The sequence below is a fragment of the Toxotes jaculatrix genome, chromosome 2, assembly GCF_017976425.1.
Source record: "Toxotes jaculatrix isolate fToxJac2 chromosome 2, fToxJac2.pri, whole genome shotgun sequence".
Classification (NCBI taxonomy): Eukaryota; Metazoa; Chordata; class Actinopteri; family Toxotidae; genus Toxotes; species Toxotes jaculatrix.
Genome location: NC_054395.1, coordinates 2,731,701 through 2,736,700, shown reverse-complemented (window position 1 = coordinate 2,736,700; position 5,000 = coordinate 2,731,701). Strand labels below are relative to the sequence as shown.

Here is a 5,000-nt window from a genome sequence, read left to right as displayed (position 1 = left end):
AAAACGCCACGAAGAAATCCAATGTTGAATAGGGACATTGATCATCTGGATTTCTCCACAAATCCAAGCACAAGAAGCCACGAAAAATGAGCTTTTCCACCTAACAAGAATTTTCTGACTACTCATCATCTGATAAAGTTTCTTACTATCTTTGATTACCTACAAGTCCATTTTTATCCAACACCGGCTCAGACACACAGTGATCTAGGGATGGCGTTTTGCTTCATTCTCAAAGATGGGGATAAAAGGCTTACAGCACCTGGTATTCCCAGGCGGTCTCCCATCCAAGTACTAACCAGGCCCTACCCTGCGTGGCTTCCGAGATCAGACGAGATCGGGCGTGCTCAGGGTGGTATGGCCGTAAGCAACAGCAAACCCTATAAACAGGCTCTTTATACATGCTAAAACGCCACAAACAAATCCAATGTTGAATAGGGACATTGATCATCTGGATTTCTCCACAAATCCAAGCACAAGAAGCCACAAAAAATGAGCTTTTCCACCTAACAAGAATTTTCTGACTACTCATCATCTGATAAAGTTTCTTACTATCTTTGATTACCTACAAGTCCATTTTTATCCAACACCGGCTCAGACACACAGTGATCTAGGGATGGCGTTTTGCTTCATTCTCAAAGATGGGGATAAAAGGCTTACAGCACCTGGTATTCCCAGGCGGTCTCCCATCCAAGTACTAACCAGGCCCTACCCTGCTTAGCTTCCGAGATCAGACGAGATCGGGCGTGCTCAGGGTGGTATGGCCGTAAGCAACAGCAAACCCTATAAACAGGCTCTTTATACATGCTAAAACGCCACAAACAAATCCAATGTTGAATAGAGACATTGATCATCTGGATTTCTCCACAAATCCAAGCACAAGAAGCCACGAAAAATGAGCTTTTCCACCTAACAAGAATTTTCTGACTACTCATCATCTGATAAAGTTTCTTACTATCTTTGATTACCTACAAGTCCATTTTTATCCAACACCGGCTCAGACACACAGTGATCTAGGGATGGTGTTTCTCAAAGATGGGGATAAAAGGCTTACAGCACCTGGTATTCCCAGGCGGTCTCCCATCCAAGTACTAACCAGGCCCTACCCTGCTTAGCTTCCGAGATCAGACGAGATCGGGCGTGCTCAGGGTGGTATGGCCGTAAGCAACAGCAAACCCTATAAACAGGCTCTTTATACATGCTAAAACGCCACAAACAAATCCAATGTTGAATAGAGACATTGATCATCTGGATTTCTCCACAAATCCAAGCACAAGAAGCCACGAAAAATGAGCTTTTCCACCTAACAAGAATTGTCTGACTACTCATCATCTGATAAAGTTTCTTACTATCTTTGATTACCTACAAGTCCATTTTTATCCAACACCGGCTCAGACACACAGTGATCGAGGGATGGCGTTTTGCTTCATTCTCAAAGATGGGGATAAAAGGCTTACAGCACCTGGTATTCCCAGGCGGTCTCCCATCCAAGTACTAACCAGGCCCTACCCTGCTTAGCTTCCGAGATCAGACGAGATCGGGCGTGCTCAGGGTGGTATGGCCGTAAGCAACAGCAAACCCTATAAACAGGCTCTTTATACATGCTAAAACGCCACGAAGAAATCCAATGTTGAATAGGGACATTGATCATCTGGACTTCTCCACAAATCCAAGCACAAGAAGCCACGAAAAATGAGCTTTTCCACCTAACAAGAATTTTCTGACTACTCATCATCTGATAAAGTTTCTTACTATCTTTGATTACCTACAAGTCCATTTTTATCCAACACCGGCTCAGACACACAGTGATCTAGGGATGGTGTTTCTCAAAGATGGGGATAAAAGGCTTACAGCACCTGGTATTCCCAGGCGGTCTCCCATCCAAGTACTAACCAGGCCCTACCCTGCTTAGCTTCCGAGATCAAACGAGATCGGGCGTGCTCAGGGTGGTATGGCCGTAAGCAACAGCAAACCCTATAAACAGGCTCTTTATACATGCTAAAACGCCACAAACAAATCCAATGTTGAATAGAGACATTGATCATCTGGATTTCTCCACAAATCCAAGCACAAGAAGCCACGAAAAATGAGCTTTTCCACCTAACAAGAATTTTCTGACTACTCATCATCTGATAAAGTTTCTTACTATCTTTGATTACCTACAAGTCCATTTTTATCCAACACCGGCTCAGACACACAGTGATCTAGGGATGGTGTTTCTCAAAGATGGGGATAAAAGGCTTACAGCACCTGGTATTCCCAGGCGGTCTCCCATCCAAGTACTAACCAGGCCCTACCCTGCTTAGCTTCCGAGATCAGACGAGATCGGGCGTGCTCAGGGTGGTATGGCCGTAAGCAACAGCAAACCCTATAAACAGGCTCTTTATACATGCTAAAACGCCACGAAGAAATCCAATGTTGAATAGGGACATTGATCATCTGGATTTCTCCACAAATCCAAGCACAAGAAGCCACGAAAAATGAGCTTTTCCACCTAACAAGAATTTTCTGACTACTCATCATCTGATAAAGTTTCTTACTATCTTTGATTACCTACAAGTCCATTTTTATCCAACACCGGCTCAGACACACAGTGATCTAGGGATGGCGTTTTGCTTCATTCTCAAAGATGGGGATAAAAGGCTTACAGCACCTGGTATTCCCAGGCGGTCTCCCATCCAAGTACTAACCAGGCCCTACCCTGCTTAGCTTCCGAGATCAGACGAGATCAGGCGTGCTCAGGGTGGTATGGCCGTAAGCAACAGCAAACCCTATAAACAGGCTCTTTATACATGCTAAAACGCCACAAACAAATCCAATGTTGAATAGGGACATTGATCATCTGGACTTCTCCACAAATCCAAGCACAAGAAGCCACGAAAAATGAGCTTTTCCACCTAACAAGAATTTTCTGACTACTCATCATCTGATAAAGTTTCTTACTATCTTTGATTACCTACAAGTCCATTTTTATCCAACACCGGCTCAGACACACAGTGATCTAGGGATGGCGTTTTGCTTCATTCTCAAAGATGGGGATAAAAGGCTTACAGCACCTGGTATTCCCAGGCGGTCTCCCATCCAAGTACTAACCAGGCCCTACCCTGCTTAGCTTCCGAGATCAAACGAGATCGGGCGTGCTCAGGGTGGTATGGCCGTAAGCAACAGCAAACCCTATAAACAGGCTCTTTATACATGCTAAAACGCCACAAACAAATCCAATGTTGAATAGAGACATTGATCATCTGGATTTCTCCACAAATCCAAGCACAAGAAGCCACGAAAAATGAGCTTTTCCACCTAACAAGAATTTTCTGACTACTCATCATCTGATAAAGTTTCTTACTATCTTTGATTACCTACAAGTCCATTTTTATCCAACACCGGCTCAGACACACAGTGATCTAGGGATGGTGTTTCTCAAAGATGGGGATAAAAGGCTTACAGCACCTGGTATTCCCAGGCGGTCTCCCATCCAAGTACTAACCAGGCCCTACCCTGCTTAGCTTCCGAGATCAGACGAGATCGGGCGTGCTCAGGGTGGTATGGCCGTAAGCAACAGCAAACCCTATAAACAGGCTCTTTATACATGCTAAAACGCCACGAAGAAATCCAATGTTGAATAGGGACATTGATCATCTGGATTTCTCCACAAATCCAAGCACAAGAAGCCACGAAAAATGAGCTTTTCCACCTAACAAGAATTTTCTGACTACTCATCATCTGATAAAGTTTCTTACTATCTTTGATTACCTACAAGTCCATTTTTATCCAACACCGGCTCAGACACACAGTGATCTAGGGATGGCGTTTTGCTTCATTCTCAAAGATGGGGATAAAAGGCTTACAGCCACCTGGTATTCCCAGGCGGTCTCCCATCCAAGTACCAACCAGGCCCTACCCTGCTTAGCTTCCGAGATCAGACGAGATCGCGCGTGCTCAGGGTGGTATGGCCGTAAGCAACAGCAAACCCTATAAACAGGCTCTTTATACATGCTAAAACGCCACGAAGAAATCCAATGTTGAATAGGGACATTGATCATCTGGATTTCTCCACAAATCCAAGCACAAGAAGCCACGAAAAATGAGCTTTTCCACCTAACGCCTAAAAGGCTTACAGCACCTGGTATTCCCAGGCGGTCTCCCATCCAAGTATACATGCTAAAATGCCACGAAGAAATCCAATGTTGAATAGGGACATTGATCATCTGGATTTCTCCACAAATCCAAGCACAAGAAGCCACGAAAAATGAGCTTTTCCACCTAACAAGAATTTTCTGACTACTCATCATCTGATAAAGTTTCTTACTATCTTTGATTACCTACAAGTCCATTTTTATCCAACACCGGCTCAGACACACAGTGATCTAGGGATGGTGTTTCTCAAAGATGGGGATAAAAGGCTTACAGCACTTGGTATTCCCAGGCTGTCTCCCATCCAAGTACTAACCAGGCCCTACCCTGCTTAGTTTCCGAGATCAAACGAGATCGGGCGTGCTCAGGGTGGTATGGCCGTAAGCAACAGCAAACCCTATAAACAGGCTCTTTATACATGCTAAAACGCCACGAAGAAATCCAATGTTGAATAGGGACATTGATCATCTGGATTTCTCCACAAATCCAAGCACAAGAAGCCACGAAAAATGAGCTTTTCCACCTAACAAGAATTTTCTGACTACTCATCATCTGATAAAGTTTCTTACTATCTTTGATTACCTACAAGTCCATTTTTATCCAACACCGGCTCAGACACACAGTGATCTAGGGATGGTGTTTCTCAAAGATGGGGATAAAAGGCTTACAGCACCTGGTATTCCCAGGCGGTCTCCCATCCAAGTACTAACCAGGCCCTACCCTGCTTAGTTTCCGAGATCAGACGAGATCGGGCGTGCTCAGGGTGGTATGGCCGTAAGCAACAGCAAACCCTATAAACAGGCTCTTTATACATGCTAAAACGCCAAGAAGAAATCCAATGTTGAATAGGGACATTGATCATCTGGATT

General features: G+C 44.3%; 12 non-coding genes across 12 annotated transcripts; all 12 read right to left on the bottom strand.

Moving 5' to 3' along the window:
• Positions 1–247: 247 nt before the first annotated feature.
• Positions 248–366, bottom strand: LOC121176257. Its single transcript, XR_005892932.1, has one exon. It is a non-coding gene; the product is annotated as a 5S ribosomal RNA (ribosomal RNA).
• A 284-nt stretch (positions 367–650) lies between these two features.
• Positions 651–769, bottom strand: LOC121178124. The gene has a single exon (XR_005893472.1). It is a non-coding gene; the product is annotated as a 5S ribosomal RNA (ribosomal RNA).
• A 275-nt stretch (positions 770–1,044) lies between these two features.
• LOC121178117 lies at positions 1,045–1,163 on the bottom strand. The gene has a single exon (XR_005893471.1). It is a non-coding gene; the product is annotated as a 5S ribosomal RNA (ribosomal RNA).
• Positions 1,164–1,447: 284 nt separating this feature from the next.
• On the bottom strand, positions 1,448–1,566 carry LOC121178114. Its single transcript, XR_005893470.1, has one exon. It is a non-coding gene; the product is annotated as a 5S ribosomal RNA (ribosomal RNA).
• A 275-nt stretch (positions 1,567–1,841) lies between these two features.
• On the bottom strand, positions 1,842–1,960 carry LOC121178417. The gene has a single exon (XR_005893646.1). It is a non-coding gene; the product is annotated as a 5S ribosomal RNA (ribosomal RNA).
• A 275-nt stretch (positions 1,961–2,235) lies between these two features.
• LOC121178108 lies at positions 2,236–2,354 on the bottom strand. The gene has a single exon (XR_005893469.1). It is a non-coding gene; the product is annotated as a 5S ribosomal RNA (ribosomal RNA).
• A 284-nt stretch (positions 2,355–2,638) lies between these two features.
• LOC121178476 lies at positions 2,639–2,757 on the bottom strand. Its single transcript, XR_005893702.1, has one exon. It is a non-coding gene; the product is annotated as a 5S ribosomal RNA (ribosomal RNA).
• A 284-nt stretch (positions 2,758–3,041) lies between these two features.
• On the bottom strand, positions 3,042–3,160 carry LOC121178416. Its single transcript, XR_005893645.1, has one exon. It is a non-coding gene; the product is annotated as a 5S ribosomal RNA (ribosomal RNA).
• Positions 3,161–3,435: 275 nt separating this feature from the next.
• On the bottom strand, positions 3,436–3,554 carry LOC121178102. Its single transcript, XR_005893468.1, has one exon. It is a non-coding gene; the product is annotated as a 5S ribosomal RNA (ribosomal RNA).
• A 284-nt stretch (positions 3,555–3,838) lies between these two features.
• Positions 3,839–3,958, bottom strand: LOC121176183. The gene has a single exon (XR_005892916.1). It is a non-coding gene; the product is annotated as a 5S ribosomal RNA (ribosomal RNA).
• Positions 3,959–4,398: 440 nt separating this feature from the next.
• Positions 4,399–4,517, bottom strand: LOC121177130. The gene has a single exon (XR_005893176.1). It is a non-coding gene; the product is annotated as a 5S ribosomal RNA (ribosomal RNA).
• Positions 4,518–4,792: 275 nt separating this feature from the next.
• LOC121175603 lies at positions 4,793–4,911 on the bottom strand. The gene has a single exon (XR_005892747.1). It is a non-coding gene; the product is annotated as a 5S ribosomal RNA (ribosomal RNA).
• Between the last annotated feature and the right edge of the window lie 89 nt (positions 4,912–5,000).